The following is a 26,969-nucleotide window of genomic DNA, read 5'->3' as shown; positions in this document are numbered from 1 at the left end:
CCTGGAGCGCACTGTGTAACTTTCCAAATGAGCGGCGAAGTTTACAGCTAAAAGAGACAGCTGTCGGACAGGCATTGATGGATTAACTAATATGACAAGTGTGGCAGAAAACATGACAGCTTCTGTCTAATGATATCAATATCAACATGAGGGGAAAAGCAAGACAGACGATTTAAAAGGGAACCCAAGAAATGTATATTAGAGCACAGTGATCCTCCTCCTTTTCACAATGCAATAACGATGTTCAAAATCAATATGCAGCCATATATATCAATATACATGTCTACGGGTCCTGAAGGTATTCCACGGAGGTACCTTTGTCTGAATGGACTGCAAGTGGTCATAAAAGATGCAGGCCCTCAGCTGGACACTGACTCCCTCCAATCAGATGAATAATAGTACAAAGGGCTGCTAAATCATTGAGACAGCTGCTCTACTCTGCCCAGACTGCTCTGGTCTTGCACAACACTGCTAACAGATCAGTGCAGAGGACATAAGAGGCATCAAGGCCCATGATCCTCCAGACAAAGCCTGAGCTCGCTTCTCAGGGAGCAGTCAGTACTCAGGAAGACTTTCAACCCAGTCTGTGTTTGCGAGAGGAAAAAGGCTGATTATCTAGAAGCAAAAAACCGACTCTGCATATAAAAGTGCAATGCTGTTTCAATAAATGGGAAACTGTTGAATTCTTTGAGGTGTGGGGTCTGATCTGGCCTTTTAGACATGAGAGGGTGGACAAAATGTACTTTTTGTCAGACCCGTGATGATCATATTGAAGGGGGAATGGGACGGGGGCTGTACTTGTCTCTCACTGTTGAGGAAGGGACCTAAATATGGAGCAAGGTCATTGTAAACCAATTTCATTTGGATGTTAGCTAAGAGATGGGCTGGAGCTGGGAGAGAGAGGGAGAGAAAGCATGTTGTTTAAGTAAAACCCTCAAGAACATTATGATTTATTTAAGTGAGGAGAAAATATGAATAATGTATTGGCTATATGAAGCATGAATCTCTTTTGTACTAATTGTCAGGAAGGCTTGCATCCAGTGTGTGAGGGGTGGAGGGGCTGGAGGACCCAGAGATCACAGGGGCGCTGCGGCTCAAAGCCACCAGTCCTACAGCCACAGCCATTGACTTGCAAATGAGCTCAAGGAGGCTAATTAATGGGGGGGCTAATGAAGGCAGTGGTTGGGCTCGAGTGAAGAAATAATCTGGGACCCCTGTTTCACTTTCCCCCTCTTTATCTGACTTTCTCGCTCTCTCCCTGTTCCATTCCCTGGCTTGATCGTCCTCTTTCTTACCACAATATGGCTCGTGCCATTGAAGTTGATAGCAGAATGCATCAATATGTGAACAAAGTTATTGGTGGTGGGGTGTAGTAGTGGTGGTGATGTGGGGGTGATAGTAGAATTAGCATTCATTTGAAGCGAACCCCCCCACCCCTTGTAGCTTTTGGCACATTTTCTGGTTCTCCTCTCCCAAGAGGAGAGATGGAGGGAGATGGAGCAGGGTGTTTAAGATGTGTGACAGGCTGTAATAGTAACTTTTGCACTTTTTCTTTCTTGTTTACACTGGAGAGAGTTAGGCAGTTGCGAATAGAGAAGTCACCCTCTCCTCCTTGTTGCAGTGGTTGGAGGGTGGAGGCACATGCTTGGATCAGATACTGTGCCCTGCAGTTGTCTCTTTTTGAAGCAGTGTGACTCCTTTCAGTGCCAATGGAACTCCCTGTGACTATTAGCACTACCACTGCTGTGGCTACTACATAGTAACATTAACCCTTAAAAACTGGGAAGTAGTGGTGCATTTTCAGGGGAACAGCAGCTGTGATGGCATTCTGTATGAATATATGCTCGAAAGTAGCCTATCTACGCCCCCCCCCAAAAAGAATGGATTCTTAGGAGAGATAACTGGCTCCTTGATACAACTCAAAATGAAGTTATTCAACAGTACGACCCATACTCACAAGCCCCTTTCACACAGCCTGTTCAAGGCAGGAATATCAAGCCTTACTGTTGTGTAAAAAAAGATACAATCACACAATAGGGGGGCAGAGTTGTCTCACAGTGGAGGTAGAAACAGCGCTAAAGGGACAGCCAATAGAACAGGGCCACGGGCAGGACGGGTACAGTGGTGTAGTGGAGGGTATACCTTATTATATGGGGTATACCTACCTCTTTTTCCAGCTGTTTACAGTTTCCCCATCTATCAGACAAAAAGCCACTGGACAGAATACCCACTTCCTTATTGGTAACCTGCCCATCTACCTAGCAGTGTACCCACCTCATCAACTACCCATACACAGCTGGACAGGTGTGAAATTTTCATGGCATGGTCTTTCTGCTTCCCACTGCAGGCGATTTAAAAAGCAGCTAGAAGTAGTTTGTGGCTAACTCAAAGAGGAAAAACAGCAGCTGAAAGTGTTGTAAAATTGGTAAAACAATGAGATCCATAAGCTCCTCACCCTCCGAGCAAAGGACATGATTAGCCACTATATAACAGGGACCATGATTAATTGTAAATGCCACTGGTTTTCTTTAGAAAGCATTGCTGACACGTATATTATATGGCACACCAAAGGCTGATGCTGTTAAAAGTTGCACTTGTCACGCCTCTTTTATTTCAGGGATGCCACCATCCAAAATCACACGCTTGAGTAGCATGATGCCACTGTTGTTTGGTTCTGTGTAAAAATGCAAAAGTGGTGTATAGAAGGCACTTCGTAGCAGCCCTATCGTAGTGCTCTGGAGTTACACTTCCAAAATACGAGTCAGTGGTGGGGTTTCTGTGAAGTGATTTTAAGTTTGCTTGTTTCAAAACACACCCAAAACACACATTAAATATGGCTTAATGGCAGCAATTTCAAACATAGCCACTGGCTACATTATAACTTGCAAGACTCACAGTCAGGACTGTCCTGTGCTGGACACATTTTCCCCTCAAATACAATATATATGGAGTGTGAACTGGGAGCTGGAGAGGTGCCAGTTCTCCTCCTTTTGACTTGGAATGATTTGGTCCATCCGAAAAAAAAATTATGCACGGAATCAACTCTTCCTGACAACATATACAATTTTAAAATCACCATTTACTTTATCAACTGCTCCCCTGTTCATTTTTATAGGACACTGAAATTTGTGAAAGGTGTATCATGACTTGAAAGTTGCATATGACTTGAAATTTGTACTTGACTTGAAAAACATTTATGCCTGCAAGCTAGCAAGACCCTTGAGCTTAGATAATTTTGTCATATAGGCCTATAGCTTGTCTAATGTCCAGTGTAAAAGCTTAACCTGCACAGTAAGAAGTAAAGCAGCTGTCAGACAAATACCTCAAAATTGTGCATCAGTCCAATACTTGTGTAAATGTAACTTATTTTCCTCAAGTGATGCCAGCACTGATACCTCTACTGTTACAAATACTGCTGTGATTTGTTTACTCCTACTTCTACTTGCTTCCACTGCTACAGTTATTACCACTTTCACTATTGATACTTGTTTTTACTATCAGTGCTCTAAGAATACCAGGATTACTGCTACCATTGCTATATCTGCTACTACTACTGTAGTGCTTTAACTTCTGCTACTATACCTCTGCTGTCAGTAGAACCTAAGCTAGAACTACTCCAACTATTATTAGGTTTTCAAATACTACTAGCTCACTACTTGAAAGATTTGAACTTGACAACCCTACATGTGAACTTATTCATGCAGTGTTTTTGGCACATTTTCTGGTTCTCCGCTCCCAGGAGGAGAGATGGAGGGAGATGGAGCAGAGTGTTTAAGCTGTACGACGGGCTGTAATGGTAGCCTCTTCAGTTCTTCTCTCTTGTTTGCACTGGAGAGAGAGTTAAGCACTGGTGAATAGAGAAGGCAACCTCTTCCCTCTCTCTCCTCCTCATTGCAGTGGTTGGAGGGTGGATGCACGTGCATGGATCAGATGCTCTGCCCTGCAGTTGTGTCTTGTTTTTTTTTTGAAGCAGTGTGACTCCTCTCAGCCACCCCGGCAGCCCCCGGCACTGCCACTGTCTGTAGGGTCCTGTTGCATAGAACCATGCCTCTGTTTGAAGATATGGAGCAAAAGCCTTCTTTTGCTCGACCTCTGCTACTGCCACAGGCACACACACACACACACACACACACACACACACACACACACACACACACAGAGACATACACATAATGCTCACACCCCAGTTCCCGCTCATACAATCAAAATCAGTCTAAGCTTGTTACCCTTTGAAATGTACTCATGCTCTCACTCCCACCCTCTCAGACAGTAGTAACACTTACCATAACATTTCAGTTAGGTTTTTATCAACTAATGCTAAGTAAGGAGCTACAGATCTGGATACATGTTTAATTTTAAGTCTACTCACATTGCTGCTGCTAGTACACCTTCTGGTTTCAAATTCGAAGCATGCCATCTGGCCTAACTGGAAAGATTTTGGCAAAATAGTATTAGGTGAGTTGTGATGACTGAAAAAGTTCATAAATTGAAAATGATCCAAATTACTATGTGTAATGTGAGAGGGGTCGCTCATTATGACAGTTCACAGAGCAGAGTCCCACATGGGTCCATTTTTGAAAACCTGCACCTGCCCATCCCCGTAAAGTTTAGTACCGGAACTGACCCGTTACCTGTCAGTATGTCTAAGTCAAAGCCGCACCCGCCCACGCCCATTAATACAAGTCCCGTGACCCAACCCGCACCTGAGATTAAACACACACAGGGTACAGTCATTGACATTAAAATGGGTTCTCCATTCTTGAATTACAAATCCAGTGGAGGAAAAGTCTCTGTCACTGGCTGCACTTGATGCTGGGATGGTGAAAACATTCTGCGCAATCATTGCCAAATTTTAGCATGCTCCTTCCACCATAAAACCTCAAGAGGATCCTTCTTGGGTGTCTTGAACTTGATATATATGCTGCCACCTCATCCTCCCTCTGCAAAGTTTCATAGCTGGAGTGCTCCACGTCGGTGACAACAGAGGGAGGCAACTGTTTTTAGCAATAAGCCCTGATGAACCTATTGTACACTATCTGTCCAACACAAGACAGAGCACAGACAAAGTTAGCAACTAGCAGGTGGAGTAGGTGTTGGAGCAACCAAAACAGAGCTAAAAGGAGAGGAAATATTGGACTTACAGTTTACAAATGTGCAGGTTGAGCACAAACAAAATGTAGCTCTCTCTTTCCTCTAGTATTTTGTAACCCCTGAAGCCTGTTTAGTGGTCACCATGCTACACCCTCTGAGGCTGAAAAATTAAGCCAATGCAGAAGCGACAAAAACTGCAGTTCATTGAATGGCCACTTTAGGCTGGTACCTGGTGCAAAAATAGTTTTGGTCTCTATCGTTACTTTCAACATTCATGACCATTCTTTTTTTTTATTGTTTAAAGTAACCCTTTTACATTTGACTAAGGTCCAAAGTTATGCATATTTAAGGGTGGGGCCACTGTGTTGACAAAGTCTGTCCACCTTTTTTTTCCATCAACCATGCCATGAGGAAAACAATACCATGATAAGCTAAAAATAGATCTTGATAATAAAAACTAAGACTAAATCTATGTTTCATTTTCTTTGACGAGACATGTAAAAAATGTTAATGGTGGACTATCAGACGTTAAAAGCCAAGAATAGCCAAGCTTGAAATTATCTTCAAATGCCGCAGAAGTGACAGGCTGGTAAACTCCAGTAAGTAGTCAGTGCCAGGATGTTTCATTAGCTGCTGAATGGCAGCAGAGCAAGTAGCCATCACAGCTGATCCATGCAAGACACTTAGTCTGGACTGTCTCTGGAAGGTTTATTGTTTGATACTCTCTGACAGGTAGGAGGCTCAGTTACCTGTGAGTACAGCTGTGTTGTAAGTAAGAAGAACTCAGATCAGATTCTCTGACAGAGATGAAAGTGTTGTAATCACCAACTCTGTGAGAGAGTTTAAACCTCCAGACTAACATGTTGCAGATTAAGGAAGATTCAGGCTTAAATTAAGTAATTTTTCTGCTTCTTAACAGTCGGATGGATAAGCCAGAATTTACAATAAACCTGGGTACAAATCCTAGTTGTCTCAGATTAGTTATTTGTGGTGTCAAAGTTTTTGAGACCATAAATAGAGAGATGCTGAGCTTCTCAAATGATGAGGAACAGTTTGTAAGCATGTAGAAATTATTTGTAGTTCAGTCAGGAACACTAGTCAAAGAAAACTTTATTTCGGGGGCATCGGTAGCGTAGTGGATAGTGCAGGCACCCCATGTACAGAGGCAATGCCTCGCTGCAGTGGTTGTAGTTTTGGTTCTGGCTTGCAACCCTTTGCTGTATGTCAACCCCCACTCTCTCTCTCTCACCCCATTTCAGTGGGGTGAGAGAGAGAGAGAGAGTCCATTAAAGGCAAAAAGCCCAAAAAATAATCTTAAAAAAAACAACAAAAAAAACAAGTGAGACTTTGTCAACCATGTCAAACAAGCTAGGACCCCGTGAACCAGTCACGTTATCATGTAATTGATAAAACAGCTGTTAGAATGTTTTTTAAAGCTCTTCCAAACTCCACATTATTATATTATATTTTTATTATTTATTCATTTATTTCAATTAAAATTGTATTTATTAATTTATTTCAAAAGCTGCAACCATGGATATATTTAAAATTATAGAACTTGCACGTGTGGTCATAAAAATTATAATGCATGCACGTCTATTGGAATCACATTAGTCTCCCTGGATTGGAGCTTGGAAAGGCCTGAATTTTGGACACAGATTTGGGAAGTGAGAGTAGGAGCTGTGGAGAGGTTTATCACAGAGAGCCAGGTTGAATACTGACCAGTCCAGTCTTTGGATGGACATAACATGTTTTTTTGATATTTATAAATAATCCTCCTCTGTTGGTCGTGGCCAGATCGGAAATGATGGCTAGATATCAGCTCTGTGGAATGGATACACCTCACTGATGACATTAAATTAACTAAAGTCAGAGTTTAGGAGAGTCAGGGGCCACTGTCCTTTAGCATGATGAACATATCTCCACAACCCACAATAAGCCTATCAGTGAGCACCACAAGATTGATTCCATTAACTGCTGGGATGTAGCTTTTCATGTTGCGGGAAATGGCAGCTGCAAGAGCAAAGAGTGGAACCATGGAAGAGACTGGAACCGCACTTCCCAAAGTCCTCTGCAGGAATGTGATGCCATCAAAGCTCGATGTGGTGACGTCATCAGTCAGCGTCGCAGATGTCTGCCATGCATGCATCCATGTCGGTGGAGGAGGATAGCCTGGCTGCAGGGAAAAAATGGACCGGCTGCAGCTGCTGAACCATATTGACAGCATTGATTTTTGGAGTCATTTTGGCGAGCAATGACTGAATGGAGGAGAAGGCCAACAGATGGGGCTGTCATCCTGAACTGTGGAGCTGGCTGGCTGGGACTAGGGTTCAATTGGATGCAGAAGTAGCGGCCGTAACTGGAACTGTAGCGAAAGTTGCAGGAGCTGTTTGCTTGTTTCTGTGGCTTCCCTGGGACTAGATGGAGTCCCAGATTGGGGGGGTTCGACACTGATGTTCCAAAAACAGTGAGAGAGGTCTTCCTACTAAGCTGCAACTGCTGCTGTAAACTAATACTGTTTTGAAGCAATGCACCCAAAGGCCTGGGCACTGGCCACTCTGTAATACTGGGAGCAATGAATAACTACTTGCCAGATGAGAGCTCTGACAGGCAGGAACAGCACTCTCTTCAGATTGGCTTCCTCTGCTTCAGATTGCTTTTGCTGTGAATCCATGGTGCCTACGATTGTCATGGTGGATCCTCATCATGGACAGGGCTCAACATGACGAGCATTAGGGTAAGTTGGAGTACACACACTGGCAGCCTGGTTCTCATGTGTGGGAGCTTGCAAAGAAGCTTGCACAGGAAGCAGCAACAGTAGGCAGGCCAGAGCAGTTTAAGACCCAATCCCATTTCTACCCCTTAAATCTTCCACTTGGTATTAAGTGCCCTCGTTTGCGAGATAACCCTTGATGAGGGAAATGAGAAATATTAGGGTAGAGATCTTTCCCTAAGAAATGAGACACCATTTCATGCAAACTGGCATGGCTGACACACAGGCATACGTCACGTGTAGTAGCAACACAGGATACCGGTAGTCATTCAGGTTTGAAAATGCCGGCTCCAGCACTTGTGTTGTGGCATGTGCTATGTTATTCTTCTCCGTCTGATGAATCAAAAGAGAAGAAATGCTGAAAACAGGAGGCGCCTGTGACGTCTTCTAGTTCTGATCGATTTTGTTCAGGTCGATTTGTTTAAATATTTTGATGCTTATCTCATTATTAGACTCCATTGGCTTCAGTCAGGGTGTACATGAACCTACTCATTGTTTTAACCATACCCTCGATCTAGTTCTGACGTATGGAATTGAAATTGATAACCTAAAAGTCTTTCCACAGAATCCCTCGCTATCGGATCATTATCTGATTACTTTTGATTTCTTTTTACTTGATTACATGCCACTCAGCAACAGTTACTATACTAGATGTTTATCAGATAGTGCTGTCGCAAAACTTAAGGAAAAGATTACTTTGTCGTTAAATTCAATACCAATACCTTCAGTAACAGAGGTTTCCCGTGCCGACTTTAACCTCTCCCGAATTGATCATTTTGTTGATAGCACCGTAGGCTCGCTACGAACAACGCTCGACTCTGTAGCTCCTCTTAAAAAGTAGTTAAGAAAGTTCGCTCCTTGGTATAACTGTCAAACCCGTAAGTTAAAACAAATATCGCGAAAATTTGAAAGGAATTGGCGATTAACCAAACTGGAAGAATCTCGTTTAATCTGGACAGACAGTCTCAAAACTTATAAGAGGGGCCTCCGCAATGCCAGAGCAAACTATTACTCAGCTCTAATAGAAGACAATAAGAACAACCCCAGGTTTCTTTTCAGCACTGTAGCCAGGCTGACTGAGAGTCAAAGCTCTATTGAGCCTTGTATTCCCTTAGCCCTTAGCAGTAATGATTTTATGAGCTTTTTTAATGACAAAATTCTAACTATTAGAGGCAAAATTCATGACCTCCTGCCCTCAGATAGTACCTATCTAACCTCAAACACAGCTGTAAAATCTAATATATATTTAGATTGCTTCTCCCCAATTTCTCTTCAAGAATTGACTGCAGTGATTTCTTCATCTAAATCATCAACGTGTCTCTTAGACCCCATCCCAACTAGGCTACTTAAGGAGGTCTTTCCTTTAGTTAACACTCATATATTAGATATGATCAATATATCCTTATTAACAGGCTATGTACCACAGTCTTTTAAGACAGCTGTAATTAAACCTCTACTAAAAAAGCCCACCCTGGATCCAGAGGTGTTAGCCAACTATAGACCAATATCTAATCTTCCCTTTATGTCAAAGATCCTTGAGAAAGTAGTCGCAGACCAGCTGTGTGATTTTCTCCAGGATAATAATTTATTTGAGGAATTTCAGTCAGGATTTAGAGTGCATCATAGCACTGAGACAGCTCTAGTTAAAATTACAAATGACCTTCTGATTGCTTCAGACAAAGGACTCGTCTCTATACTTGTTTTATTAGATCTTAGTGCGGCGTTTGACACAATTGACCATCAAATTCTACTGCAGAGACTGGATCACTTAATTGGCTTAAAAGGTTCAGCACTAAGCTGGTTTAAATCTTATTTATCTGATCGTTTTCAATTTGTTGACGTTAGCAATGAACCATCCTTACGTACTAAAGTTTGTTTTGGAGTTCCATGAGTTCTGTGCTTGGACCAATCCTGTTTACTCTATATATGCTTCCTTTAGGTAACATCATTAGAAATCACTCTATAAATTTCCATTGTTATGCGGATGATACTCAGTTGTATTTATCAATGAAGCCAGAAGAAAGCAATCAATTAACTAAACTCCATAATTGCCTTAAAGACATAAAAACTTGGATGAGCACCAATTTCCTGATGTTAAATTCAGACAAAACTGAAGTTATTGTTCTTGGCCCCAAACAACTCAGAGACTCTTTATCTGATGACATAGTTTCTCTAGATGGCATTGCTCTGGCTCCTGCCACTACCGTAAGAAACCTCGGAGTAATATTTGATCAAGATTTGTCTTTTAATTCTCATTTAAAACAAACCTCACGGACTGCATTTTTTCATCTGCGTAATATTGCGAAAATTAGGCCTATCCTGACCCGAAAAGATGCAGAAAAATTGGTCCACGCTTTTGTTACCTCAAGGCTGGATTACTGTAACTCTCTGTTATCAGGTAGCTCTAGTAAGTCCTTAAAAACTCTCCAGCTAATTCAGAATGCAGCAGCACGTGTACTAACAGGAACTAATAAACGCGATCATATCTCTCCTGTTTTAGCTTCTCTGCACTGGCTCCCTGTAAAATCCAGAATTGAATTTAAAATCCTACTGTTAACTTATAAAGCTCTAAATGGTCAAGCTCCGTCATATCTTAGAGAGCTCATAGTGCCATATTATCCCACAAGAACACTGCGCTCTGAGAACGCAGGGTTACTCGTGGTCCCTAAAGTCTCCAAAAGTAGATCGAGCCAGAGCCTTTAGCTATCAGGCTCCTCTCCTGTGGAATCATCTTCCTGTTACGGTCCGGGAGGCAGACACCGTCCACATTTAAGACTAGACTTAAGACTTTCCTCTTTGATAAAGCTTATAGTTAGGGCTGGCTCAGGCTTGTCCTGTACCAGCCCTTAGTTAGGCTGACTTAGGCCTAGTCTGCCGGAGGACCCCCCTATAATACACCAGGCCCCTTCTCTCCTTCTCTCTCTCTCTCTCTCTCGTATCCTATTACTGCATCTAGCTAACCCGGCCATTCTGGACGTCACTAACTGGGCTTCTTCTCCGGAGCCTTTGTGCTCCACTGTCTCTCAGATTAACTCGTATCGCAGCGGTGCCTGGACAGCGTGACGTGTGTGGTTGTGCTGCTGCCGTGGTCCCGCCAGATGCCTCCTGCTGCTGCTGCCATCATTAGTCATTAGTCATACTTCTTCTGTTATTATACACATATGATTATTGTCACACATGTATACTGCCAGGTATTAATACATACTTTCAACATATTGTACCGCAGTAACCAGAACTATAATTATAATATTATTACTTTCATTAATGTTGTTGTAAGCTACTGTCATTACCTGCATCTCTCTCTCTCTCTCTCTCTCTCTCTCTCTCTCTCTCTCTGTCATATGGATTACTGTTAATTTATTATGCTGATCTGTTCTGTACGACATCTATTGCACGTCTGTCCGTCCTGGAAGAGGGATCCCTCCTCAGTTGCTCTTCCTGAGGTTTCTACCGTTTTTTTTTCCCCCGTTAAAGGGTTTTTTTTGGGGAGTTTTTTCCTTATCCGCTGTGAGGGTCTTAAGGACAGAGGGATGTCGTATGCTGTAAAGCCCTGTGAGGCAAATTGTGATTTGTGATATTGGGCTTTATAAATAAAATTGATTGATTGATTGATCGATTGATTGATTGATGCTGTGTTCAACTGAGTTGCTGATGAGTTTATGCTTGTCCAACCATCTGTTGTTTGTATAGCTTACATTCCAATCGTACAGTATCAAATTGTTTTCCTTACTGAAGTTGCTGACTTTTGTGCTCTGGGAAATTTCATCTTTCACTTGGCTGAAAGTGTGGGTCGTGGCTCCCTTAGAATCTAGGGAGTGTTTTAAGTGTTGGAAACCACTTCCACTACCTCAATTCTGTTTTGGGACACCACCTGCCTAAACGTGTACGCGCACAACCAAGCGCAAGTGGGTATTTCTAGGGGAAGTGTGGGTATTGGGACAGGCCCTAAATAGGGCGTCCTGAATGAGATTTGCCAGTTGGTTGCATAGAAAGCAAATGTGATCTATCAACTGACTCCATTCCTTTAATTAACTGCTCCATCAGTTGATTGGTCTGCTTGAGATCAGCTGATGTAACTGGGATTTGAGCTGAGTTTGACATTGTGTCAAGTTGGGCAGCCTATTCATCCTTGCCATGAACAATATCAGGAGCACCTGTGTAGTGCATTAGGTTACAGCAAGCACAAGATTTGACCTTTTAAAGTTGATAACAATCAAATTAATTACTAGCTATGTTGATGAGTTCCCGGACAACAACTCAAAAAGTAACTCCCTGATTACAGTGATATTATTTCATGTGGGAATGATGTCCAAAACTATGAGAACAAGTCTGTGGTTATTATTAACTGAAATTATCCTTAAAACTGTGTTCTACACTACTAATGAACAGTAGCTGCTCCTGACTCTGACTCTTGGTGTGGCCTCTCTGGTGGTTCCTCTCTTCAGAGCATCTCCTGGCCCTTGGGTTACTGGATCATTGGGCTGGTAGAGACCCCTGCCTCCCTGCAGCTCCTCCTCTCACTCCCCAGATATGTGAACCCTTTCTACCCTCTGCCTCCCAACCCCTTTTGCCCCGTCTTCCCCATCAGGGAGTGGGGGCTGAGATGAAAAGTGAGGCAGAGCATAGCCTTCAAGATGGGCTGATTTATAGCGCCTCCTTTCCAACTAGGCAGAGCGGAGGCCCTTAGGGGCCCCATCTAGAGAGCGCTGGGGACAGCCGCCATCTCAGACCTGACGGCCCAGGGCTCCCAGTCTACTGTGATGCCAAGTACCAAACGGCCACTCCAGAATGGTTACCATTCGTCATATGGGCATCCTGGGATCTGCCTTAAAGAGCAGAAACACGGAAAGCAGGAACAATGAGACTCGCTCCCTTCCTCCCATGCCTCTTCCCACAGACATTGATCTCCACTGCAACAATTCATTATATCACCTCTGTTATGGCTACTATCAGGGGGGATGGTGGGAGACACCTCCATGCTTTTGTTTAACAGTCGGTGCAATCACTATAAGTATAGCAACATCAGAGGCAAAGGAGAGCTACCTTTTCTGTGCTGTATTGACAAGATATGGGTAGTGTCTGCTTTATCTAAATAGACCTCTGAGCCTGTGCAGCATTGAGACAGCATGCTGTTCTGATTGGATACATACAATGATAATATGCAATGATGTAATAGTAAAAAATATTTGAGTAGAGTTTATCATACGGTCATATGCACTTGTTTTTTTTTAAGATTTTTTTTGGGCATTTTTAGCCTTTATTTGACAGGACAGACAAGTGTGTTTGAGCCCGCTGTCCATATTTGCATTCCTTCAAGTTGACATCATTGTATATATGTATATATACAGTACAGGCCAAAAGTTTGGACACACCTTCTCATTCAATGCGTTTTCTTTATTTTCATGACTATTTACATTGTAGATTCTCACTGAAGGCATCAAAACTATGAATGAACACATGTGGAGTTATGTACTTAACAAAAAAAGGTAAAATAACTGAAAACATGTTTTATATTCTAGTTTCTTCAAAATAGCCACCCTTTGCTCTGATTACTGCTTTGCACACTCTTGGCATTCTCTCCATGAGCTTCAAGAGGTAGTCACCTGAAATGTTTCCACTTCACAGGTGTGCCTTATCAGGGTTAATTAGTGGAATTTCTTGCTTTATCAATGGGGTTGGGACCATCAGTTGTGTTGTGCAGAAGTCAGGTTAATACACAGCCGACAGCCCTATTGGACAACTGTTAAAATTCATATTATGGCAAGAACCAATCAGCTAACTAAAGAAAACGAGTGGCCATCATTACTTTAAGAAATGAAGGTCAGTCAGTCCGGAAAATTGCAAAAACTTTAAATGTGTCCCCAAGTGGAGTCGCAAAAACCATCAAGCGCGCTACAACGAAACTGGCACACGTGAGGACCGACCCAGGAAAGGAAGACCAAGAGTCACCTCTGCTTCTGAGGATAAGTTCATCCGAGTCACCAGCCTCAGAAATCGCAAGTTAACAGCAGCTCAGATCAGAGACCAGATGAATGCCACACAGAGTTCTAGCAGCAGACCCATCTCTAGAACAACTGTTAAGAGGAGACTGCGCGAATCAGGCCTTCATGGTCAAATAGCTGCTGGGAAACCACTGCTAAGGAGGCAACAAGCAGAAGAGATTTGTTTGGGCCAAGAAACACAAGGAATGGACATTAGACCAGTGGAAATCTGTGCTTTGGTCTGATGAGTCCAAATTTGAGATCTTTGGTTCCAACCGCCGTGTCTTTGTGAGGACAGAAAAGGTGACGGATGGATTCCACATGCCTGGTTCCCACTGTGAAGCATGGAGGAGGAGGTGTGATGGTGTGGGGGTGTTTTGCTGGTGACACTGTTGGGGATTTATTCAAAATTGAAGGCACACTGAACCAGCATGGCTACCACAGCATCCTGCAGCGACATGCCATCCCATCCGGGTTTGCGTTTAGTTGGACGATCATTTATTTTTCAACAGGACAATGACCCCAAACACACCTCCAGGCTGTGTAAGGGCTATTTGACCAAGAAGGAGAGTGATGGAGTGCTGCGGCAGATGACCTGGCCTCCACAGTCACCGGACCTGAACCCAATCGAGATGGTTTGGGGTGAGCTGGACCGCAGAGTGAAGGCAAAAGGGCCAACAAGTGCTAAACACCTCTGGGAACTCCTTCAAGACTGTTGGAAAACCATTTCAGGTGACTACCTCTTGAAGCTCATGGAGAGAATGCCAAGAGTGTGCAAAGCAGTAATCAGAGCAAAGGGTGGCTATTTTGAAGAAACTAGAATATAAAACATGTTTTCAGTTATTTCACCTTTTTTGTTAAGTACATAACTCCACATGTGTTCATTCATAGTTTTGATGCCTTCAGTGAGAATCTACAATGTAAATAGTCATGAAAATAAAGAAAACGCATTGAATGAGAAGGTGTGTCCAAACTTTTGGCCTGTACTATATATGTGTATACATATATATATATATATATATATATATATATATACATATATATAGAGTTTATCATACGGTCATATGCACTTGTTTTTTTTTAAGATTTTTTTTGGGCATTTTTAGCCTTTATTTGACAGCCTTTATTTGATATATACATATATATATATATATATATATATATATACATATATTTGAGAACTACAAATCACGTGCTTGCTCTTTCAAAGTAAGATTTCTCCTCAAAAATGCTATTTTTCAACCTTTTTCAAAAAATATCTTGTCCAACACCGTTTATCGTATCAGCTTCAAACACACACATGTTACAGCCCAACTCCTCCTGAACAGATCTTCTATATAACTTTGTCATTACTTGAACATGTATGTATATCACATGATCATACTTATATTCATCATACTCATCATACTTCTGAGCTCACTTTGCCACCTTGGTATAAACCATTTTGTAGTAGGTAGTCTTCTAGGTCATTGATAAACAGAGCAAACAGCAATGGTGATAGATTTTCACCCTGTTGAACTCCTGCAAGGCTTGCAAAACTCAGATTTAGTAACATTAACAAATATACAGTACATGATTTGGTATTTTTATACATATTCCTCACTACATCCACAAATTTGCCATTAATACCTGCTTTTAACGGATTGTACCATAGTGCATCCCCCCAAACTGTATCAAATGCCTTACTGTAGTCAATGAAAGTACGGAGCAGTCTTTTCTTTTTAATGCAATACCAATCATCAGTAAGTTTCAGTAAAAAGATATGATCAATAGTGGAGTAACTCCTTCTAAATCCTGCCTGAGTTTCCCTCAGGATAGAATTATCCTCCAAAAACTTACATACCCCACATTTAATACGTTTGTGAACAATTTACCAAGACAACTCAAAACTGTGGTGCCTCTGTAATTATTACAGTCCCCACTTTCACCTTTCCTCTTATAGATTGGCACAATAAGGCCAAGCACCCAGTCTTCAGGGAAAACTCCACAGTCCAAAATGTTGTTGAACAGACAGACATATACGGGCATGAATATACATGCAGTGCTTTTAATATACTCATTTAAGACTCTTATCTATTTCTGCTGCTTTTCATAGTTTTAATTTAAAAAAAAAAAGTCCTTCATCTCTTGCTCAGCTGAAGTTTCCATTTAAGGCACTAATGTAAAAGATGTGCCCATTACTGTCAGCCTTGAAAAACTCAGTCACCGGTACATAATTAAGTAAGTAAGTATGTAAGTAAGTAAGTAAATCTTTATTTATATAGCACCTTTCACAGCTCAGAGGTCACAAAGTACTTCACAATAAAAAAAAATTACAAAATATAAAAACATAAAACAGTGCAATACATCAAAAATACAGAGCAACATAAACAGCAATCTATTTACAACATACTACATACTTGTTTACAGATGTCCAAAAGCCTGCCTGAAAAGGTGTATCTGTAATTGCACCTTAAAAATCTGGACAGAGGGTGAGGATGTCAGATCCAGGGGCAGGGAGTTCCAGAGCTTTGGGGCCATGGTTTGGAAGCCTCGGTCACCATGGGTTTTTAGTCTCAACCGAGGCATTACCAGGAGCATCTGGTCAGAAAACCTAAGTGACCGGCTGGGGATGTAGGGTTTGAGGAGCTTGCAGATGTAAACAGAGGCTGTATTGTGGAGGGCTCTGTAAGTTAGGACCAGGATTTTGAAGTGGGATCTGAACAGGAAGCCAGTGCAGGGATGCTAGGATGGGGGTGATATGGCAGGACTTGTGTGATGGAGTGAGTAATCTGGCAGCGGCATTTGGACAAGTTAGATGGTCCAGGGATGATTTACTGAGGCAGGTGAACAGTGAATTGTAATAATCAAGCCAGGATGAAATAAATGCATAGATAGCTTACTTTATTAGTAATTTAAATCCCTGACAACCCAGAGTTGAGACCAGGACAGAGAGTTGCAGTCCTAAACGCCTCTCTGAGCTTCTAGTTCAGTTACCCAGCCATAGTTTTAATAGTTTTATACAAACGGTGTCTGTCCCCCAACCGCCTAAATTATCTAAATCTAAAATTAAACAAAGAGGAGTTGTGCATAACAACCTCATAAAAATTAAAACCTCTTCTGTGACAGAAAGACAAAACAGGAGAATTAAATGCGGACTGTTGAATATCAGGTCTCTATCGTCTAAAGCAGTATTAGTAAACGAATTAATATCAGATAATCATATTGATTTACTCAGTCTCACTGAAACCTGGCTGTGTCAAGATGAATATGTCAGTCTAAATGAGTCCACTCCTCCCAGTCATAATAATACCCACATTCCTCGAGGCAGCGGCCGAGGAGGGGGAGTTGCAGCCATTTTTAACTCTAGCCTGTTAATCAGTCCTAAACCTAAACTAGATTATAATTCATTTGAAAGCCTTGTTAGAGGCAAAATTCATGACCTCCTGCCCTCAGATAGTACCTATCTAACCTCAAACACAGCTGTAAAATCTAATATATATTTAGATTGCTTCTCCCCAATTTCTCTTCAAGAATTGACTGCAGTGATTTCTTCATCCAAATCATCAACGTGTCTCTTAGACCCCATCCCAACTAGGCTACTTAAGGAGGTCTTTCCTTTAGTTAATACTCAAATATTAGATATGATCAATATATCCTTATTAACAGGCTATGTACCACAGTCTTTTAAGACAGCTGTAATTAAACCTCTACTAAAAAAGCCCACCCTGGATCCAGAGGTGTTAGCCAACTATAGACCAATATCTAATCTTCCCTTTATGTCAAAGATCCTTGAGAAAGTAGTCGCAGACCAGCTGTGTGATTTTCTCCAGGATAATAATTTATTTGAGGAATTTCAGTCAGGATTTAGAGTGCATCATAGCACTGAGACAGCTCTAGTTAAAATTACAAATGACCTTCTGATTGCTTCAGACAAAGGACTCGTCTCTGTACTTGTTTTTATTAGATCTTAGTGCGGCGTTTGACACAATTGACCATCAAATTCTGCTACAGAGACTGGAACACTTAACTGGCCTAAAAGGTTCAGCACTAAGCTGGTTTAAATCTTATTTATCTGATCGTTTTCAATTTGACGCTCGCAATGAACCATCCTTATGAACTCACCAAAGTTTGTTTTGGAGTTCGCAAGGTTCTGTGCTCGACCAATTAATCCTGTTTACTCTATATATGCTTCCTTTAGGTAACATCATTAGAAATCACTCTATAAATTTCCATTGTTAGTTGGATGATACTCAGTTGTATTTATCAATGAAGCCAGAAGAAAGCAATCAATTAACTAAACTCCATAATTGCCTTAAAGACATAAAAACCTGGATGAGCACCAATTTCCTGATGTTAAATTCAGACAAAACTGAAGTTATTGTTCTTGGCCCCAAACAACTCAGAGACTCTTTATCTGATGACATAGTTTCTTTAGATGGCATTGCTCTGGCCTCTGCCACTACCGTAAGAAACCTCAGAGTAATATTTGATCAAGATTTGTCTTTTAATTCTCATTTAAAACAAACCTCACGGACTGCATTTTTTCATCTGCATATTAAAAATTAGGCCTATCCATCTGACTAAAAGATTAGATGCAGAAAAATTGGTCCACGCTTTTGTTACCTCAAGGCTGGATTACTGTAACTCTCTATTATCAGGTAGCTCTAGTAAGTCCTTAAAAACTCTCCAGCTAATTCAGAATGCAGCAGCACGTGTACTAACAGGAACTAATAAACGCGATCATATCTCTCCTGTTTTAGCTTCTCTGCACTGGCTCCCTGTAAAATCCAGAATTGAATTTAAAATCCTACTGTTAACTTATAAAGCTCTAAATGGTCAAGCTCCGTCATATCTTAGAGAGCTCATAGTGCCATATTATCCCACCAGAACACTGCGCTCTGAGAACGCAGGGTAGTCCCACTAAAGTGATTAAAAGTAGATCAGGAGCCAGAGCCTTTAGCTATCAGGCTCCTCTCCTGTGGAATCATCTTCCTGTTATGTCCGGGAGGCAGACACTCTCCCACATTTAAGACTAGACTTAAGACTTTCCTCTTTGATAAAGCTTATAGTTAGGGCTGGCTCAGGCTTGCCCTGTACCAGCCCCTAGTTAGGCTGACTTAGGCCTAGTCTGCCGGAGGACCCCCCTATAATACACCGGGCCCCTTCTCTCTCTCTCTCTCTCTCTCTCTCTCTCTCGTATCATATTACTGCATCTAGCTAACCCGGCCATTCTGGATGTCACTAACTCGGCTTCTTCTCCGGAGCCTTTGTGCTCCACTGTCTCTCAGATTAACTCATATCACAGCGGTGCCTGGACAGAGTGACGTGTGTGTGCTGCCGTGGTCCCGCCAGATGCCTCCTGCTGCTGCTGCCATCATTAGTCATTAGTCATACTTCTTCTGTTATTATACACATATGATTATTGTCACACATGTATACTGCCAGGTATTAATACATACTTTCAACATATTGTACCGCAGTAACCAGAACTATAACTATAATATTATTACTTTCATTAATGTTGTTGTAAGCTACTGTCATTACCTGCATCTCTCAATTCAATAATCTTTATTGGCATGACTGTAGATTAACAATATTGCCAAAGACATTAAAAATTTACAAATAAAGTACAATAATAAAAGTAAGTCAGAAAACTATAAAAAAAAAAGATTAAATATATGTTATATAATACAAAATACACCAATCTACAATACAATACACCAATATATAATATAGGGGAAAAAAATGAATAAAGAAAAATGTAGATGCTGAGTTACAAGGACTGTAAATATAGACAGGTGTGTCAGGTGTTGTGATGGTTGTCCCTCAGGCTGTGGCATAACCTGACATATGTTGCTGCTGCTAAGCTGCTGACTCTGTTCTCTCCAAGGATGTGTTGCATTTTAGTTTGATCAGGCAGAGAATCAAAGTCAGTGACTTTATGTTTTATTTTTGAGAGGAAGTCGGCTCTGATGTGTTCATACTTGCTGCAGTGCAACAGGAAGTGTGTCTCTGTCTCCACTTGTCTGTGTGGACAGAGCTCACACAACCTGTCCTCTCTGGGCAGCCAGGTCTGCCTGTGTCTGCCCGTCTCTATGGCCAAGCTGTGGTCACTGAGTCTGTACATGATCAAAGTCTTCCTCAGTTTCTCATCAGTCACGGTGCTCAGATATTCTGCCACCGTGTACTGTCTATTTAGAGCCAAATAACACTGAAGTTTGCTTTGCGTTTGTGGTCGATGTCCAATAGTTAATGTAATGTTCTTTTTGTTTCTCTATAATTTAGTGGGTCCAGATTGTGTGAGGGCTGTGCTGAGGTCTTGTGTTGTTAGAGGAGCTGAGCCTCAGGACCAGCTGGCTGAGGGGGCTCTTCTCCATGTTCTCCTCTTGGCACTGCAGAGCTTTGTAGTGGTAGGAGTTGGGGTCACTTGTTTTAAGGTGTTTATAAAATTTGATGGCTCTTTTTTGAATTCTAATTAAAAGGGGGAATTGGCCTAGCTCAGCTCGGCACCCGTTGTTGGGGGTGTTCCTGTGCACTCTCAGGATGCTCTTGCAAATCTCTGTATGCAGGATTTCAATGGGGTGTTTGTCCCATTTTTCAAAATCTTGATTTGCAAGAGGACCCCACACCTCACTACCATACAGAATAATTGGTTCAATTATAGATTTGAATATTTTGAGCCAGATTCTAATGGGTATATTAATGTTTGAAGATTTCTTTATAGCATAGAAAGCCCTTCTTCCCCTCTCTCTGAGATCATCAACAGCCAGGTTAAAGTTTCCCATGGACGTGATGTGTAGTCCTAAGTATGTGTAGTCGTGTGTGTGCTCCACCTCATGAGAGCCCAGGAAAAACCTGGTTTGGTTTCCCTGACCCCTGGGTCGTTTCTGGAATATCATAATTTTGGTTTTGTCCAGATTAACTGTCCGGGCCCAGGTCTGACAGAAGGTTTGCAGGTGATCCAGTTGCTGTTGTAGTGCTTCATTTGATGGAGCCAGCAATATGAGATCATCTGCAAACAGTAGGCATTTAACCTGTGTGTCAGACAGAGTGAGACCATGGATGTCAGATAGTTCTAGTGATTTGGCCAATTCATCGATATAAATGTTGAAGAGGGTGGGACTGAGACTGCAGCCCTGTTTTACTCCTCTACTCTGGGGGAAGAAATCTGTTTCCATGTTGTTAATTTTAACAGCACATTTCATATGACTGTACATGGTTTTGATGATGTCATAGACCTTCCCCCCTACACCCTTCTCAATTAATTTTAAGAACAGTCCATCATGCCAAATTGAGTCGAATGCTTTTTTGAAGTCTACAAAACAAGAGAAGATTTTCCTCTTGTTTTGGTGGACGTCTTTATGAAGGAGGGTGTGAAGGGTGTAGTTATGGTGTGTGGGTCTCTGTTTGGGTGTGCATCCTATCTGGCTCTTGCTCAGGACATCATGTTCTCTGAGGAAGTCTTGCAGTCGGGCTGTTTAGGATACTGCAGAACAACTTCCCCAGATTGCTGCTGACACAGATGCCTCGGTAATTGTTTGGGTCGAATTTGTTTCACTTTTAAAGATTGGTGTGATGATTCCTTCACTCCAGAGGTCAGGGAAATGTCCGACACCCAGAATAAGGTTAAATAATTTTAATATGGCAATGTTAAATTTATGGTCATCAAATTTTAGCATTTCATTTAAAATGCCATCAAGACCGCTGGCTGTCTTTGGCTGCAGTGCCTGGATTTTAGCCAGCAGCTCTGCTTCAGTAATTTGGTAGTCTAGGGGGTTCTGGTTGTCTTTAATGACTGATTCTAAAATTTGTAATTTGTTGAGGAGATTGTTTTGGCCCGAATTCAGGGGAACAGCAGTATATAGACTTTCAAAGTGATTTTTCCAGATGTCACCATTTTGAATAGCCAATTCTTCTTTTTGTGGTTTGCTGAAAGAGTGCCATTTCTTCCAGAAGTCACTAGAGTCAATGGACTCTTCAATTATTTGTAACTGATGCCTCACATGCTGTTCTTTTTTAGTTCTGAGTGTTTTTCTGTATACTCTCAGTGTTTCCCAGTACTGGAGGCGGAGCTCAGGGTTGTCAGGTTGTCTGTGTTTTTGATTTGACACATTTCTGAGAGTTTTTCTCAGTTGTCTGCATTCTGTGTCAAACCACTCGTCATTGGTCGGGTCTTTTGGTCTGTGGTGCTGGCGCTTTTTCAGACTGGACAAGTCTGCCACATGGTCAAATATGTTGTAGATGTCCTGTACAGCCTGTCTGAGGCCGTCCTGATTGAGGGGATACGAGGTGGAAAGAAAACAGTCTAAATGGGATTGAAAGACTGGATTTTTGATTGCTGTCTGGTATTCTTCTTTGCTTTTGTTTGTCCATTTATAAGGTTGTTTTCTGTAGGTCAGATTGCAGGGTTCTACTGTGTGAGGGTCGTTTGTTGTCGTTTTAATGTAGAGTGTGATTTTACTATGGTCTGATAAGGGGGTTAAGGGGCTGACTGTAAATGCTCTCAGGTAGAAGGGGTCTAGGTCGGTGATGCCATAGTCTACTGTGCTGTTGCCAAGAGGAGAGCTATGAGTGTAAAGACCGAATGAGTCCCTCGAAGCCAACCGTTAACCATGTACAGACCCAATGTTCGGCAGAGCTGTAACAGTTGCTGCCCACTTTTATTGACAGTTTTGTCAAAGTTGTTTCTGCATGGGGTTGTGAAGGGAGGGGATGCTGACTTGACCAGGTATATGTTTGTCTCCTGTGTGCTGATAAAGTCTGGTTCTGTACCAGTCCTGGCATTCAGGTCTCCACAGATCAGTACACTTCCCTGGGCCTGGAAGTAACTAATCTCCTCTTCGAGAATGGAGAAACTGTCTTCATTAAAATAAGGGGATTGTGATGGGGGGATATATGCTGCACACAGGAATACATCTTTATCTGTGGTGATAAGGTCTTTTTTGATTTTGAGCCAAATTGAAAATTCTCCTTTTTTGATTAATTCAGTGTATTGTACAAGGTTTGCATTATACCAGATCAGCATTCCCCCTGAATCCCTTCCTTGTGTTACTCCCTTTAGTTTGGTGGACGGGGACATTATCTCTATGTAGCCTGAGGGACAACCAGTGGAGACATCTCCTCTACACCAAGTCTCTTGCAATATAAACACATCTGCATTTTCTAACTCTCTAATAAAGTCTGAGGTCCTGCTCTTAAGGCCAAGAGCAGAAGATCTCAGACCCTGAACATTCAAACAAGAGATGACAAAAGATTTAGATTTCATTTAAAACTCAAAAGGCTGCATTTGGTGATCAAAATGAGATAAACTACTAAGTCAAAGAAAATAATTTAAGAGTATCTACATGACATATTATAAAAGGTAACAAATCAATAACTGGTATATTAAATAATCAATACTTATGTACAGTGTAAATGTCCTTTTTTTTTTTTTTTTTTTAAACTGTATGAGCACAAGAAATACTCTAATAATAATTCATACAGTGTCTATTGTGGTACCTGTCCAATCAGATGAGAGCAAAGCAGGCTGAGCATCTGCTGAATGTCCCTCAGTTCATTGTGTGGGGGGGTGGTTAAGGTTGGTTCTGCTGCTCTCCGGACCACCTGGGCATAACTCAGTGGGCTAGGGTGTGGCTCTTGTCGCTGTGGTTGGGGTGGGGCCCCTAGGGACAGGAGTGACATCTCTCTCTCTCTCTCTCTCTCTCTCTCTCTCTCTCTCTGTCTCATTGTGTCATATGGATTACTGTTAATTTATTATGCTGATCTGTTCTGTACGACATCTATTGCACGTCTGTCCGTCCTGGAAGAGGGATCCCTCCTCAGTTGCTCTTCCTGAGGTTTCTACCGTTTTTTTTCCCCCGTTAAAGGGTTTTTTTTGGGGAGTTTTTCCTTATCCGCTGTGAGGGTCTTAAGGACAGAGGGATGTCGTATGCTGTAAAGCCCTGTGAGGCAAATTGTGATTTGTGATATTGGGCTTTATAAATAAAATTGATTGATTGATTGATTGATTGATTGATTGATAGCCATTTCCAGTTCTGAGTGTGAGATGATAGACCTGAGTTTTGCAAGGTTTCTGAGGTGGAAGAAGCATGAGCGGGACAGGGAACTGACACAGAGCAACTGAGGAGGGATCCCTCTTCCAGGACGGACAGACGTGCAATAGATGTCGTACAGAACAGATCAGCATAACAAATTAACAGTAATCCACATGACACAATGAGACAGAGAGAGAGAGAGAGAGAGAGAGAGAGAGATAGAGAGAGAGATGCAGGTAATGACAGTAGCTTACAACAACATTGCTGAAAGTAATAATATTATAGTTATAGTTCTGGCTACTGTGGTACAATATGTTGAAAGTATGTATTAATATCTGGCAGTATACATGTGTGACAATAGTCATATGTGTATAATAACAGTAGAAGTATGACTAATGACTAATGATGGCAGCAGCAGCAGGAGGCATCTGGCAGGACCACGGCAGCAGCACAACCACACACGTCACGCTGTCCAGGCACCGTTGCGATATGAGTTAATCTAAGAGACAGTGGAGCACAAAGGCTCCGGAGAAGAAGCCGAGTTAGTGACATCCAGAATGGCCGAGTTAGCAAGATGCAGTAATAGAATACGAGAGAGAGAGAGAAGGAGAGAAGGTGCCCGGTGTATTATAGGGGGGTCCTCCGGCAGACTAGGCCTAAGTCAGCCTAACTAGGGGCTGGTACAGGGCAAGCCTGAGCCAGCCCTAACTATAAGCTTTATCAAAGAGGAAAGCCTTAAGTCTAGTCTTAAATGTGGAGATGGTGTCTGCCTCCCAGACCGTAACAGGAAGATGATTCCACAGGAGAGGAGCCTGATAGCTGAAGGCTCTGGCTCCTGATCTACTTTTGGAGACTTCAGGGACCACGAGTAACCCTGCGTTCTCAGAGCGTAGTGTTCTGGTGGGATAATATGGCACTATGAGCTCTCTAAGATATGATGGAGCTTGACCATTTAGAGCTTTATAAGTTAATAGTAGGATTTCAAATTCAATTCTGGATTTTACAGGGAGCCAGTGCAGAGAAGCTAAAACAGGAGAGATATGATCGCGTTTCTTAGTTCCTGTTAGTACACCTGCTACTGCATTCTGAATTAGCTGGAGAGTTTTTAAGGACTTACTAGAGCTACCTGATAATAGAGAGTTACAGTAATCCAGCCTAGAGGTAACAAAAGCGTGGACCAATTTTTCTGCATCTTTTCGGGTCAGAATAGGCCTAATTTTCACAATATTACGCAGATGAAAAAATGCAGTCCGTGAGGTTTGTTTTAAATGAGAATTAAAAGACAAATCTTGATCAAATATTACTCCAAGGTTTCTTACGGTAGTGCTAGAGGCCAGAGCAATGCCATCTAGAGAAACTGTTTCATCAGATAAAGAGTCTCTGAGTTGTTTGGGGCCAAGAACAATAACTTCAGTTTTGTCTGAATTTAACATCAGGAAATTGGTGCTCATCCAAGTTTTTTATGTCTTTAAGGCAGTTATGGAGTTTAGTTAATTGATTAGTTTCTTCTGGCTTCATCGATAAATACAACTGAGTATCATCCGCATAATCGTCCGTGGAACGGACTTCGGAACAATGGGTTTAATATGGTCGGAACAATGGGATGTTGAACCAATGGGCTGTCGAACCAATGGGCAGTTCCTCGGAGCATTTGCCTGCATCGGAGTATCATTAGACACTCTGAGAAGGCCTGTTTCTGTAGAGTGCTGCTGCCAGAAGCCAGACTGGAAATTATCTAACAGACATTGAATGGTCAGGAAGGAGGTAAGTTGGTTTGCTACTTCTTTCTCAAGGATTTTAGATATAAATGGCAGTTTGGAGATGGGTCTGTAATTTTTGGGTATGGAGGGGTCTAGGCTTGGCTTTTTGAGAAATGGCTGCACAGTAGCCTGTTTGAAAAATGAAGGAACACAGTATGATTCCAGGGAGGTGTTAATGATAGAGACCAAGCTGGGGCCCACAGATCTAAAAACCTCTTTCAGCAAGGATGTTGGTAAGATGTCTCATGGACTGGAGGAGGATTTCATGGCGCTTACTAGCTCAGTCAAATCCTGCACAGAGACAGAGGAGAAACTACTTAGAGAAATCTGCCTGGGTGGACAGGTTGTAGGGGAAGCATTGGAGGGGGTGATACTAGCCCTGACATCAACAACCCTGTTCACAAAAAAGGACAGAAAATGGTTACAATCCTGATTGGAGGAAACAGGGACTGAGGGGAGTGGAGGACTGATGATGTTGTTTATAGTCTGGAATAAGACTCTGGGGTTTCACCTGCTGGATGTGATCAGGTTTGCAAAATAAGCAGCCCTTGTGTTCTTCATCAGCACAGTAAGCTCTGTTAACAGATCTTTGAGATAGAGACGGTGGACCTGGAGTTTGGTGGATTTCTAAAGCCGTTCTATTTTTCGACATTTGCCTTTGTGGCTGCGGATCTGGTTATTTACCGAAGGAGAGGAACTTACAGGCCTGATGGTACGAGTAACTATGGGGGCTATTTCATCTAAAATTGCAGTGAGAGCTGAAAACATGGACTAGAGACTGTACGTCAGCATGAGGTGATGGAGCATGGGCTGCACTGCAGTCAAATGTGGCAGAAAATTTTTCTGCTGAGAAATTGTTTAGGATGCGTGAGCTTTTTACTTGCTTCCCTGGAGTGACGTCGGCATCGAATGATATGTTGAATAAAACACTTTTGTGGTCAGTTACTGGCAAATCTTCAATGCTAACATCCATGACATTTAACCCAAGACTGAAAATCAGATCCAGAGTGATGTGTGTGGGGCCAGATATATGCTGGTTCAGGTTAAATGACTCTGTAATCCTTAAAAAGTTTGCAGCGAAGCTGTTAATGTTATCATTTACATGTATATTAAAGTCACCGGCCAGAAGGATTATCATAATGAATGATGGATGATAAAAACTCACTAAAATCATACAGAAAAGCGCCAATTGTCTGCTCTCCAATCACTAGGTCCCGTCTCCTCTGTCTGTACTCCATATCTGTCCTGTATGTCGATGCCAAAGGATTTGTAATCAATGTCATCATATCTGATCATAAACAGGTCATCAGGAGTGTTAATAGTGACATACTGGCTGTCCTTGGCTGCA

At 42.0% G+C, this 26,969-nt stretch overlaps 1 protein-coding gene across 1 annotated transcript in view; it reads left to right on the top strand.

Moving 5' to 3' along the window:
* The first annotated feature begins 7,223 nt into the window (after window positions 1-7,223).
* LOC125890271 (uncharacterized) overlaps window positions 7,224-26,969 on the top strand; it is a 74,983-nt gene continuing 55,237 nt past the window's right edge. Inside the window, exon 1 of the mRNA XM_049578834.1 lies at window positions 7,224-7,828. The gene's annotated coding sequence lies outside the window, so the exon portion shown is untranslated. The remainder of the gene's footprint in view (window positions 7,829-26,969) is intronic.

The sequence above is a fragment of the Epinephelus fuscoguttatus genome, linkage group LG6 (assembly GCF_011397635.1).
Source record: "Epinephelus fuscoguttatus linkage group LG6, E.fuscoguttatus.final_Chr_v1".
Lineage (NCBI taxonomy): Eukaryota > Metazoa > Chordata > Actinopteri > Perciformes > Serranidae > Epinephelus > Epinephelus fuscoguttatus.
This window is presented reverse-complemented; position numbering and strand designations above follow the sequence as displayed.